Raw genomic sequence first — 15064 nt, 5'->3', positions numbered from 1 at the left:
CCCCCCCCCCCCACACACACACACAGTGCCAGGTTGTCATTTTAAACTTCCATCACTGCCTGTGTCAGTCTTGTATCTTTACCTTAGGGACAGATTGTGGCTCTTTGCTCCCTCACCGTTCCCGTCCTGGCCTCTCCTGCTGCTCCTTGTCCTTTGCCATGGCTAGAGGCCAATAATGCCAGTTGGTTGCTTTAATAGTGGGACTTGTTATGCCAGCCAGCTGAGTAACCTCTGGCAATGTAGCAGTGTGTGCATCTGGCAGTGAATTCTGTTATGTTCCTTTCTCTCCTGGCCTCCTGCCTGCTGTCTCTCTTCACCTCTGTGTGGGTCACATCCACTCCTGACACTGTCAGCATGACACATGACATTAAAACAGCAGACCCTGATGCAATACAACCTGTGGAGAGTAAACCTTGAGTCAGTGAGTCTGCAGACCTACCACTGTGTCTAATGTTGGTCTCAACTCACTAAACTGACATAGCTGCTGACAGGCTATTCACTCCTACTACACAAAGACACAGCCAATAACAAAAAATAAACTTTTTATTTTACACACAAGAGTAAATCATGACATAGGGGCACTCTGTAACAGTAATTATGATGTGATGTGTCGAAATATGAAAGCCAAGTCCCTGCAAAACATAAAATACAGCAGAAAAAGCTGACAGCTGACAGAAAACAAAAAATCCTTGTGTTTGACAGCAAGATATTGCTTGTTGCTAAGACAAACAGACATAAGCCACAGGCTACATTGATCTATTACTGAACTAGGAACAGTGTGTTTGGTGTTTGGCTGTGTCCCATTCCGCATACTTCAGTTATCCAGGTACTTTCAGTGCACTGACATTTTTGCATAATCTACACTGTATACTTAAAACTAATTGTTTGAAGTGTGCAAGTAGGCGGTTTGAGACGCAGCCTTTGTTTCACATTATGATCTTTCATCTCCTCCTACCTCCCGTCCCTCTACTGGAAATGCAATTGCCCTATATCAACAATCATTCTCTCCACCTTTTAGAAAGCCACCAGCTCTGATCACATGATACTATACTCTGCTACAGTTAATCAAATGGCTGGAAGCTGATGGCATTTATGGTCCTCATGGGCGGCCACAGTGCACTGATGAGAATCAAACAGCAATGATAAGTGTGCATGGCTAGCCCTCTGACATTATCTTGGTTAGGATGCTCCAGTTTACGCGCATCCTAAACAGAGATAATGTCCACAACTGCTGACAAATGTGTGTATTGAATTGACACTTACAGTATATTACATTGCTGCCAAAAGACTTAACTAGACCCACAGACAAAATAGCAAAAGAGGAAACTGAGTTTGGAGGCCAGTTGTTGTCCACATTGAAACTCCCCAATCAGTCAGACCTGTTCACTTCAAGTGGTATTGTTAGGGAGGTTTCCTTATTGTATGATTCATAATTGGGACAGAAGTAACACATCATAGAAAATAGGGGTGGGTGAATAATCAATACAGCAGAGTATCTGTCGCTGGTGGTGCATGAAGGGCTACAGTCTCAGAAGTGTGAGCGATGCTCTGGCGAAGGGTAGGAAGATAGTTGCGCATTTCAAACACTCGCCACTGGCTACTACACGACTAAAGGATATTCAAAAAGATCTCCAAATGCCACCGAACATCTGCAGCTGTATTAATTCATGTTTTACAAAGTGTTAAACCTGAGCAAGGCCTTACCACAATGATGATATTATCACAGTCGTGCATGTGCAGTATGATACTTTTTATTTTTTTTTTTATTTTTATAAACACACTGGTATCGCTACTCGGCCGATACCCACAGCACAAGCATCGGAATCGGTATCAGGAGGTAAAAAATGGTATCGGAACATCTCTAACTGTATCCAAACACGTATGCCAAGTATTGATAAGTGAGATAGATAAACAAACAGAGAAGTGTATATTTATTTTAGATAAAACAGATGTGGAAAAAGTTTTTCTATGGGGATGTATTGCAGAATATTGAAATATGTTTAAAATTGCCATAGTCGTATTATGATATATTTCTCGTGATAGCATTGTGTTACGGGGCCTCTGGTGATTACCATCCCTACTAGAAATTGAGTGGTCATGGATTTTTAGAGTAGTATAACTTTTGCTGAACCAGTTCCCTCTTAAAACTGCTGAGGCGTTGGCCTGCCATTAAGGTCCAACTTGTGGTTCAGTGTCTTGCTCAAGCACCAGAGGTGTCAAGTAACAAAGTAGACATTTTGGGTATCCATACTTTACTGGAGTAGTCATTTTACGGCATACGGTTTACTTATACTCCTTACATTTTCCTGCAATTCTCTGTACTTTCTACTCCTTACATTTTAAAAATAGCCTTGTTACACCTATTTCAGTTCGGCTAGTTTTCATACCAGCTTTTCATCGTTCAAAAAACTAAACTAAAAACCTATCCTGATAAATTGTGCCATCTGGATAGAGTGAATCCATTGCCCTCAAAGATTTTTTCTTCCTTACATTACTTCTACATTTATACTTTAAGTAGTTTTGAAAACAGTACTTTTGGTAAAAAAGTTGAGTTGATACTTCTAAAGAAGTCTTTTTAAACCCTAGTGTCTATTCTTCAACCTGAGAACGAGAATATTTTTGACACCGCTGTCAAGGACACATCGACATGCAGACAGGAGGATCGAAACACCAACCTTGGACGACCCGCTTTACCTCCTAAGCCACAGCCACCTGTTAATGTGGGAGGGAAGAGTTCTCCTTTAACGTGGGGACATGGAAAATCAACTAACCACACACAAAACAGAACTTTCAACAACCAAAATCTCTTGATGAAATTCACTAAAGTAATGCAGGAGGTCACAGTTAGTAATCACCTTTTTTATAATGAAAATTGTTTTTTGTCTTCATTTATTTAGAAATACTATGTGATTTGATTTGTCACTATCAAAACAAGACTTTTCAAAACTAAAATTTAAAGTGAAAATGCAAAACAGATTAAAAAAAAATAAAATCATTGTGTTGAAGCCCCACGGACAGCTCCTTACATCAGACAAAAACAAGTCCACACAGTTGTAAAACAGGAACTAGGGACATTTTTGACATTTATGATCAAATGATTTGCCAGTTATTAGAATGTTTGAGTTTGTATATTTTGGCTGTAACAATACACCAAACCCATGATTCGGTCCATATCACGATTTGTTACCCATTATTCGATACAAACCTTGATTCTTTTTAATCATTTTTTGGGGGGGTTTTTGGACGAAAAAAAAAGATATTTTTTAATGAAATACCATGTGAAAAACCTAAACAACAACAAAACATAACGACATACCTAAGTAAAATAAATAAATAGCCAAACACTTCTGTTTTCTATGTAACAAAATAGCCTACTTTTGAAAAACAAACTGAATCAAACTCCATTTTGGAGATGTTTTATTGTCTGTTTTATATGTTTTATTGTTTGGTGTGGTGGCCTAGAAAGTTTCTCCTGCCTCTTAGACTGTAAACCTAGTTTACCTACAGGTACCAATAAAGAAACCTGAACCTGATTTGAGCATGTTGAAAATTCTTCCTCAATCAAGTTCTCTTACAAAGTAAATTAAATGGCTAGTGTTTCACAGTACTGTGCAGGGTCCGATATTAACTTAAATAAACTTGCCAAATGTGGGTGCGGGCCGACACACAAACGCATTAACACTGGTGTGTCGTGAGTCTGCCTTCTAATAGTGCGACACAGCTTCGTGGATCTGAGTGTTGCGCTTTCCGTTGCATATTGCATATCGTTACAGCCCTAGAATATATACCCATTGATGAATCAGCCTAACTAAATGCACTACAAGCACATGCACATGCGCACACACACACACACACATTTCGATCCAACTAAAATCGAAGTAGTGTGTGTCTTTGGTGAATTACCATATAAATAACATTACTTATCAGACGTTAAAATTGCCTATGGCCAGAAGAGAAAATAGATACATTAATGTTTACTTTAATCAAACATCTTGTATCTAAGATAACAGGAAACAGCCAAAAAAAAAAAAACACACAAAAGCAATAACAACACCGCAACCTTTTAATAAGTAGCAATGAGGCAGTACTTCTTGTCTGTGTGGGTAGTATACTGAAAGATGTGAAAGTGTTGAATCATGGCCAGAAAGAGTCAGCTTGCAATAGTGCCTCATTAAATGTATGACATGCTGCTGCAGGCCCGGCACAAAGGAGAGGTGACCCTGTATAAAATCATGATTTAAAAACCTGACTGCTGTCATGTTGGATGTGCCACTCTTGGCGTGTGTGTAAAGACGGAAAAGGAGGAAAAGACTTGACAAATACAAAAATACGTAGAGATATTTAAAAACACCACACAGTTAATGTGGAGCAACCACTTACACAAATACACATAGACACAATATCTTATCCAAATAAACTCTGGGTGTTCTGTGTGATGAGTCTCTTTGGTGAATTACCATATAAATAACTGCCACAGCTTATCAAGGTTCATTTTAAAAAGCCTGTGGTGAGAATGGGGGAGAGAAGGTGAGAAAGAGAGTATACTCTGCTCTTGTTCAATCTATTTCTCTCCATCTCATTAGACAGTATTTGTCTTTATCTGTCTTTGAGCCTCTGTCCTTCTCCTTTGCATTTTGAATGCAACCCTCCTTTGCAGCGCTGTGGAGGAAGGTCTGGTAATATGAGACTAACAAGAAACTGGAAAACTTTGATGAACCAGTGGGCAACTGAGAAAGAAAAGACAAAAAAGGAAGGGTGGGACGGAGCAGGATCAGAATATGTCCTTGCTCTCTGAACATACAGTATCAACATCAATTTCCTCATCCAGACAAGTCATAAATATTTTCCTCTGACCTACAGATCTGCTATAATCACAGCATTTCTTTAATCCGCCGTTACTTCCTCACCTATACTTAGATTATTCTTAACATGCATCTACAGACTTTATCATGTGCTATATATTTTTCTGTTGTCTGTTTCTGTTGTCTTGCATTTCAAAGACATCGCTTCACTTTCAAATTGTGTCTCTAGCTGCAGTTATCTAGAATAATATTAACAAACAAAATATAAACAATTAACAAACTGAAGGATGGTGGACGGAAAACGTTTGCCAAAAATCCCTATTTTATTGTTTTAAAAATTGAGAGGTTTTGGGAGGGATAGACACTTAATTGTAATAAGTTATCTATGTAATCAGAGCTGACTGGTCTCTATCTTCTTTTTTCTGTTATGTTATGTTCAGCTGAGGTCCTCCGCTCTGCTCTAAAGTCGGATTCAAACGTTACAACAGGCTGAACATTTAAACTGAGTTTCTAATGTTAACAAGCATAAACTACACCGTATATTTACTTCAAATAAACACCCTGTGCGGAAGAATATATCAAAATACAACTCCTCCCACACCTTAGACAGCCAACATTTGGAGCAAGCAGTTGATTCCTAGTATTCACATTTTGTGTTTACAGGAATAAAGTTAGAGTTTGTATACAAAATATCCTACTTTCCCTCCATAGAGAAACAGATATTTAAATGTCTTTAAAGCTTTTATTTTGTTGTGAACAGCAAACTGAAAAATGAGCTCCATACTAGTCCACTAACAGCATGGTAATCAGGGAATCCAAGCCAAGTATTAGTACTTAGTGCTTGACTAGCATTTTTATTGCATCAAAAATAACCCTATATTTTCCACTGACACTAATATGTACTTTGTTTGAATTAATAATAGGCAGTGCAACATCGTCCCACATGAACAGACTTAATGCTTCAGGTCTCCTGAAAGGAGATGTTGGCCTACAGTGGTGGTCTTGCTGATGTCTCTCTCCACTGCTCTGTGAGCTGGAACTGTTCCAGTCAGACTCATTCTTCTCTCTTTGCAGGTTTACAAATACAGAACAGCTGCCAGAGTGTTTTATTGGTTCTTATCCACCTCCCCCCAGCGGCAGGAGTCGCACCACATCTCTCCGATCTGATGCCTCTTGTTCACACAAACTCAAGACATTCATTTAATGTGCCTCAGCGCTTAGATTGAAGCATCTTATCTTTACATGTGGATTAGACATTTTATCACCTAGCGGGGGAATACTGCAATATTCATATAAATACTGGAGAATTTTAGGAGCTATTGGTTTTGTAGGAGCATGAACAAGTGAGACAAGAAAAGCCAATTACCTCCTATTGTAGCAGGAACATTATTAAATCTGCAGTTGTCTGCATTGTAGGACAACACTTTCATTTGTAAAATATTATTTAAATATAATATATAGTTATAAATATTAGAATATTGATCCGTACAACAGGGCTACAAGCAAATAGATGAAATAACAGTGTTTTTCTCATAAATTACAAAACATGCATTTATTATTAATATTTATTTGTGATGCATTATAAATACATGGAGGACATGTTGGTACATATAATCTGGAGTTGAGCGCAGCTTTCTACAACCCAGTAGAGTGGATCATTGGAACAAGCAGCTTGAAACTCCCAGCCAGCTGACACATCTTCCTCCAGCACTGACTCAAGGTGATTTATGTGGAAAGAGATTTCATATTCCCCTTAATCTTCTTTGCTCCCTGAATATTTTTGAAGTGTCTCGCACAACATTTTGATCTATGAAATGTGCTGTATGAAACGGATTGATTTGGTTGGCTTGCATTTCAAACCAGTGTGTGGATAAAAAGAGATTGAGCAGAGGAGAGATGATGAAGAGAGGAAGAGGAGAAGGAGTTTCCATCATACCACGGCAAGGGATGATGTGATGCACCTGAAGCACATTAAGCCTCATCTCTGCAACGTCACAACAATGTGCATTGGTCTCAATCAGTATGTTTACATGCACACCAATATTCCACTATTATTCCGAATATGACAATAATCCAAATTTGATACAGGTCATGTAAGCTGCATTTTCTGGTTGGACATTCCGAATAAGATCATTTTCCAAAAATAGACGATTAAGATGTAGGATATTCTAATATTAGTCAGGTTTTAAAAGGCATTCTTTGCACATGTGTACAGCGCATTTGCAACGTGTCTCAATTGAGGTTTTTACTGCAGTTTACAGCCTCTTGTCCGGTAAAAGCTTATGGTCAGCTCTGTGTCGGCTGTTATGGGCAGTTTGCAGGGCTGCAGACCAAATAAGGAGGAGAAACACAGCTACTTTTAAACATTATCAAAGACTTGGATATTAACAGGTTTTTGGACATGCACATACATCGCTACACCAACCTTTTCAAGAAGCTGGTTGAAGGAAGGGAAAAGGGACGCTGTGTTTGCACAGTCCAACAAGTCCCCCCAAAAAAAAATCAAAATCGTATTTTGCATAGTTACATATAAACAGGAATATTAGTGGACTAATTTCCTTTATTACCAATGTAAAAAGCTTAGTCGGAAGATCGTTCTTTTTGAGAATAAGGGCAAAAAACGGAATACTATGTGCATGTAAACGTAGTGAGTGTTCCTTTCATATGACTGCATTCTACTTTTCACAGAGATATTGGAGAACCTTCAATCAACAACTTAAGATGGTTGCCACCAAAGAGTATTACCACATGACAATTGAAAAGCCACAGTATCCAGGCCGACATTAAAACAACTTATTTTAGTCTATATCCACGACGTTCCACTTCCAGGATTGTTCTGTTGCGGACAGAAATTTTTCCGGATTTCACTTATTTAGGCCAGATATCTGTCTGATATTTCTGTTGCAAGTAAAGTAAAACAACTTTTGAATGTAGACATGTTCCACCAAAAACAAAAAAAGTTTCTTTCCGAGGCTATTTTGCGGAAGCGCCGTTGCTCCTTAGCGCTGCCTATAATGACTGTGATTGGTTCAAAGACAGCCCAATAAACAAGAACACACTTTTATCCCATCCCGGAATGCGTGTGGATTCGCCGGAACCCCCTGCACGACGCTGTGGAGGAGTGTCTGGCAATGTGATACTAGGAGTATTGTAATTTAACAGGGGCTGCCTCTGCCACTGAGTGACAGAGGTTGAGGAGAAGGCTAACAAGGAGGGGTTGTACAGTATTATGCAACATCAGCAATGTGCTGACATAAATATACTGTATTACTATATCCGTCACATCATCTTGGAATATTGGTTGATTGGCAAATTAATTGAGCCATTCCAACCCAGTCCTTTTTAAATTTACTGGCAGTCATCAGATTAGATTAGTCCCACAATTGTTCTGTAAAAGCCACATGCTCACTGAGCCATGGAGGCTCAATGGACTGCGCTGAGACAGCATGGATTTATAGTTACAAGTTCAGCATCACGTTAGTGTGAGTAGAAAGGCTGTTTAAATAACAGAGACAGTAAATCTGGGATTTTCATCCAGACTACATGGTGCCAAATTTAATGATCACAAGTGGAGATAGCAAAGAAAAATCCCCCAATTAAAAGAGCAAGTCATGACTTTAACACCAAAATATAACATAAATAAATAAATAAAATAAAAACAGGTTGGCATAAGGTATAAAAATTCGGAAAATATTCAAGGTGGAGACTAGAATATAGATGGAATATAGTTTAGGCTGTATGTATCATTTCATCAGCATGAGTCATAAGAAGACATGATTGTAAACCCTCCTAATAGAAAGAGAAAGACAAAATAATAAATAAATAGATTAAAACCATCTGAACACTAAGCCTTTTTTCTGAAATAGAATGCTGTGTAAAAGGTAAAAACCCAATAATTCACAAAAAACAGAAAACATAGAACGTGAAATGTGCCACACAGTTGTGTGCTGTCATAGAGACGATGGTTCTCCAAGCAAGGCACATCTACATTTCCCGAACAAAGGAAACGCTGACGCACGGAAGGTTTAGCTTACGCCCATAACTATAGAGTAGTTAAAGGCCATGAGCCTCCAGTAAGGTACAGTGAGTAATAATAACAACTGAAACAGGAACAGAATGTACCGCTTTGTGCGATAGCAAATGAAGACAAAACATAATACATTGGCCCTCACCCTGGCGTGTGTTGTGTAAAGATAACAGGCCCTGTGCTGGACAAGATGAGGACACCCAAGAAAGAAGGGATAAAAAATGAGGGGAAGAATAGATTGGGACTCGCAAGGCTCGAGAGACTACAGTTACATGTACCGGCTCCTGCTATTTGTCTGTTGCTGGGGAAACGTAGACTCTAAGTGCATTGTGATGCCAATTGCAAATGTATTTAACTTTAGTTTTTGTTGTTTATTTGATTAGGACATATCACCTTATTTGTCTCCTAATTAGAATTGATGTAATACCACTTTAACGCATGCATGGGGATATATAGGTCTAATATACAGTATCACAGCAGTTTGTGAAATGGTAACCTTATTTAATCTGATTTAAATTTGACTTGAATTGTGTAGACAGCTCTACTGGAGCTGCTGCCCCCGCGACCCGATACCGGTCAAAAATGGATGGATGGATGGATGAATTGTGTAGACAAACACATTTATCTTGTTTTTTCCTTGATGGTCAGAACTTTTTTTTTGTGATGGTCAGCACGTTTTTTTAATAATACCAACAATTGCATAGCTATATACAGCGGGACGGGTTGGGCTTAGTAAAGGAAGAACGGGATGGTTGGGATTAGGAATCGTGACACACAGGACACGATCCCCAGTCTCCTGTGTTGTGTGAGCCATCCACCACCTGATCCAACCTCCCTACGCTACCATAGTCGCTCTTAATGCTACGTTATCTTATCATTGAGAAACGGGCTGTGATCACAAAAGATGCTTCTTATTGAAATACATTAGTTTATAAAATGTGCTGACTATCAAGAAAAAAAGGAGGTGAAAGGGTTTATGTACACAAATCAAATAGATTAAATTACGTGACAATTCCACAAACTGCCGTGAGATTGGGTTGTTTATTGGATTTAGACAGAGTCCCAAGAAAGGGGGACACAGAGTAGGAAACCTCTAACAATGCAGTACAATTCAATTCAATTGGCATTATTTTAACCAAAACAAGCCATAAGACTTAATGTTGCTTTTTATGTGTATTTTATTTGCAAATAAGCCCACTATTAAAGAAGGTATGATTTTTATATTGATACTGTGAAAATGTACCAAAATTAACTTAACTTCCACTGGAACTACCTACTGCTATTTGCTAACTTTGCAACTTGGATATGCATCCCAAAAACATTCACATTACCTGCATACAAAGTCAATAATAACTTGAATTCAATTAAATTGAGAGAAGAATGATCATTTTAAACTCACAGGCAGCGTAACACTTTTCTACACAATCAAGTGAATACACTGCTCAATATGCAGTACGGTAAAAAGTCCTATTTGAGTCCTATACAGAGACAAATGTATATAAGATAATAATATGTATAAAATCCCAGAACTAAGGGGACATTCATTGGTGTTCGCAGTAGGTCGTATTCAGATTTCTCACCACCAAAATGATTGCTACAGATGTTTGTCAGACAAATGACAGAGTACGATTTTGCCCCTCTCTCACCAGTTTTGCTACACATCACTGGAGAGCCTGGTGCTTAAACACCTGCCTGTTTCCCACTGAAATATAATCCAAGTTGTAACCGTGGAGCAGCTGCACAGTAATTTAGGGGAAATTCTCTAGCTTTACACCACTTAGAGAGCTTGTTCTCACCTCATTCTGCTCTATGGTCGAATTTCATTTCACTGCTAATTAAGCTTTTGGTAGAAAGCTCTTTCAAAATATTAAAGGTTCTAGCAATTTCCCAAAATACAGGTCCAAAACACCGTGAAATTGACAAGCAGAATATAATACAATCCTTGAATCCAGAAATAGGATTGATTTTCTTATCTTATTCTTCAAGCCCTGATCAGCCAAACACGTTATTCCAGATACAATTTGATGCTTTGGTTTTATGTCTCTGTTCTTATTGTGGGTTCAATTCATGAGTGATGCTGTGTCTGACCACTGACACCCACTGATGCTACTTTACTGTGTGTGTGTGTGTGTGTGTGTGTGTGTATGTATGTTAGGGCTGGGCTGCATCATATTTTGTTTCGTCTACATCTCAATGTGTACATGCGTAATAGTAACATTGCAGGACGTAGAAAAGTAAACTTTCACTGTTCTCCTTTTACACGATCGTTAGAGACGACCCTTCACCTTTAAGACAGGTAGCCACGTGGGCAGCATGTGTATGTGACATAACATTAGTCCGACGGGGTTATTGTTATGGGAAGTGAGTAGAAAAGTACCATGGGAGCTGCTGCTGCTGACACAGTGATGTACATACATTTCCATGGGTAGTGAAGCTACAGCAGTCAGTGTTTGAGGTTCCCTGCAAAGATGCAGTAAATCACCTGATTAATGCAACGTTATCTTATAGATCTCCTGGCCATTTTTCACCACATAAAGCTGGCACCAGCCAGTCTAAAGCAAATCTAGTTGGTCTGAAGAAACAAGTCGTCTGTCCCAACTAACGTTACGGGTGACACTAATCTACAACAGCAGTCTGTTTCTGATATAAGGTAATTTAAACTGATGTAAGTGTTCTGGGATACACCGTTTGTTGCTAGTGTGCGTTACATGCATGTCTGCAGGGACAGCAAACCACCAATCACAATCAATGTTGATCAATTTATCAAACAACCAAAGCAGGTCCTGGTAGTCAACCACAACCTGATATTTAGAGGAAGCAACATGCATGCATTATTAATATCATGCACTTTAGCCTGGATTGATAGTATTACATGAATACAATGGTATCATGTCAGTCAACCAGCGTATTTCTAACTAATTTCCCTCTCAAAAATCACTTCAGAAGATTGGTCACAGCGCTTAATTGTTTTGGTGTTTGTAAAGCATTAAAGTTCAACAAAGGATTCACATAAGAAAAGATCCTTTTTCAATTTTTATTTTCTATGTAAATGCACTCTAGTACAAAAATCCCCCTAGTACTCGAGAATGATCTATCATTTCACACAGAGCCATTTATGTCATCTTGTTAAAATTATTGTAGTATGGATTATTGCCAATATGGCCTCTCATAAATGTACTGTATTTTGGATCAAAGAGTGGATGTTCAAAGATCTTCATTAAAGTATTTAGGGAATACATTCATAGCACTTCCCTGATGTCATTACACAACATAGCTCAACTTGTGGGCTCCTGTCTTCCTACACACTAAATCCCTTTGTGATCAACAAAGTGATGGATAGACTAGTGATGGATTTGGCTCCGTTCCAAATTCTAATACATCTTTTTATTATAGTTTCCAGTACAAAAGTATAAATCCAACCATAAGTGAAAATTGGGGAGACATAGTTTTTAATTTTAAAATGCGTAGAAACTCACTTTACCAGCAGCATTTATTAACAGAGACAAGCCTACATGTTATAGTTTCCCTCAAGCTGGACATGAAAAGAGTGTTAAATCACTCTAGCTGTCTATTCAAATTTCAAAACCTTTGTGTCAATTAATTTATTATGGATTCATCTTTAGAATATGGAAGGAAATTATAACAGATGAATATTATCCAAATGCAGCTCATGTTTTAGTCAGTGAAAGCACAAAAGCACAATGCAGACAAAGACTTCCCTAAATGTGTTGAAAATAAAATGTAGACTTGAGGTCACTGAAATATTACGTTTGAAATAAAGCAGCATTTCATAATAAAAGTTGCATTGAAATGCAGCAGGAAGTTGAAATGTCTTAAAACAATATGTTCAACATACCACAGATTATTTATTTATTATTTTGGGGCATTTGAGGCCTTTCATTTTACAGGACAGATAAATACATGAAAGAGGAGAGAGAAAGGGAATGACATGCAGCGAAGGGCCACAGGTGGGAGCTGAACCTGTGGCGCCAAGGAACCCCCACACACCTGTGCCCTCTCCACCAACTGAGCTAACCTGGCCACATAGAACACATTAGTTACAGGATACACTCACAACGTGGGTGGCTCAGAAATGACCTGATAAAGTACATTATAGGCTAAAATAAACTAAATAAAATAGTTAAGTAGCATCACATTCTCTACAAGTCCACACAGTGAACTCTATCTCTGCTTACAGTCAGCGGGCTCAATGAGATCAACACACTGAAAGACTAAACCTACATTCCTCTACTCACACATACATTATATTTATGATCTAAGTTTGTGGGTGAGCTGCTCCGACTAAATATGTATATGATGACTCATCAGAGTAGACCATGTAGATGTGGAAACCTGTGTTTATTGCAAGACAACGAGAACAACTACCCCCTGTGCACAGTTCAAAGTGTCCTGTTGGAGGCTGTAAGCTTTCTAAAGCTTTCATTGGCCCAATTTGCTCTTCTTACGGTCACAGCTGTCAACACAGATACACACAGGCAGCGTTTATAAAGAAACAAGTCTGAAAGATACTGTATATAAAGCACAACATTTAAAGTGCTCATATTATGAGTTTTGGCTTTTTCCCTTACCTTTATAGTGCTAAATTTTTTTTTTTATTTACAATGTTAAAAAGTCCATCCCAAAGGGACTTACCATCTCCAACAGATAACACTGTTCACAAACTGCTCCCAACAGCTCTGTTGTAGTCCAGCGTTTACTTCCTTGTTGAAGGTGCATGACTTTGTAACACAGGTTAGAATGCTCGCCTAGCTGATAGTGTGGCACACCCTCATACTCTGCTTCTGATTAGCTAGTAGTCCTTACCTACGTACCGCACGTGTGCGACTCCCAACAAAGATGGAAGAGAAGTGAGATGCCTCACACTGTAGCTAAAACTGAGAGCTTAACACACAGGGTGAAAAGAGGAGCTCATAACAAACAGACAACAAATGTATGTAAACCTATTCGAATATAACCTCTAAATACAATTATGAACCTGAAAATGTGCATAACATGAGCATTTTAAACATGATTCACTACCTTCAATTTTGGTTGGAAAATCTGTTTCTCCTTTTGATTTCAGGCCAGAACTCCCACTGGGATAGTGGTTTGCGTTTGACTGCAAGCAAGAAGAAATAACTACAGCAGAGGGTTGATTGTTCCTTTTGATGTGTAGTAGTGTGAAGGTTTCCACCGTTCAGATGTTGACTTAACACCCAACACAAAAAGACACTGCTAACATCAGTAGAGTAATAGTTGGTGCAGCATGGTTTTATATTTTCTGTGGTTCTGTTGCCATCCTACAGTCACTATAACTGCTTTGTACATTTATGGATCAGATGTTGATATCAATGTAAATACTACCCGTTAGTATTCTCAGCCTCCTCAGACAGTATGTTTTACCTGCACTTTTATGTAGATCCTTACCGGTGGATCTAAATGATTTGCTACATTTAACAATGCAGCTTGTTTTGTTCACCAATAAAGATGGTACAAGTTTAATCTCATTCTCTTTCAGAAATACTGGGCCCCTCTGCTTCCCAATCTCTTTCCCTCCATCTTTTGTTAGGATAAAGTTTCCAAATCTCAGTACCAGCACCAGTGCCAAGGAATACTCTCCGAAGACGCTACAGAATTGAAAAGGGTCCAGATCAGCCTGTTAATGAAATCTAATTTGATCTGGAACTCCACCAAATCTTGCCCCAACACAATGTGCCCAATGAACTGAGTCTAGCACAATTTGGAAAGAATGTTTGATTATCGGACATACAAAACTGCAGCACTATTGTTTATCTTTGTCTGTGGCCTAAATTACTTTTGAGCTTCTAAACCTCAACACTGCTTTTTGAATGTCTTGTTGTTCGTAATGGCTGAGAGACTGTGTGCATCTCGTTCTTCTACAACACCAAGTCAAATCATCCCGTTAGTGCTTTGGGATTGACTGATTCATTAAGTAAGATAAGGTTTCTCAGGAAAAGAAAGATCCTTCCCCTCGTAGCCAATAATTGTCCTAAGGAATTACACGTAACCATCATGGAGGGGAGTCTCTAGTACCCTCATGAGGAACAGAGCATTAAGGCAGCTCAAGGACCAGTGTAGGGCCGGGAAGTGAAATAAAACAAGCTTGAACTTGATTTCAGGAGATGCATGTTTCAAGGAGAAATAGAAGTCACTGTCCCTAGTCAAGAGTGTCAATCTAAAAGAAAGAAAAAAAGAAGTATGCACCCAGATGATT

General features: G+C 38.6%; 1 protein-coding gene and 1 long non-coding RNA gene across 2 annotated transcripts in view; one reads left to right on the top strand and one right to left on the bottom strand.

The window, feature by feature from the left end:
* LOC117938058 overlaps positions 1 to 935 on the top strand; it is a 15791-nt gene extending 14856 nt beyond the window's left edge. Inside the window, exon 3 of the long non-coding RNA XR_004655321.1 lies at positions 837 to 935. This is a non-coding gene — a long non-coding RNA (uncharacterized LOC117938058). The remainder of the gene's footprint in view (positions 1 to 836) is intronic.
* lsamp (limbic system associated membrane protein) overlaps positions 1 to 15064 on the bottom strand; it is a 603277-nt gene that overhangs the window by 584062 nt on the left and 4151 nt on the right. The gene's annotated exons all lie outside the window — the stretch shown is intronic.

Source organism: Etheostoma cragini, chromosome 3, assembly GCF_013103735.1.
Source record: "Etheostoma cragini isolate CJK2018 chromosome 3, CSU_Ecrag_1.0, whole genome shotgun sequence".
Classification (NCBI taxonomy): Eukaryota; Metazoa; Chordata; class Actinopteri; order Perciformes; family Percidae; genus Etheostoma; species Etheostoma cragini.
The sequence above is the reverse complement of the archived record's forward strand: the minus strand, read 5'-3'. Positions and strand labels throughout refer to the sequence as shown.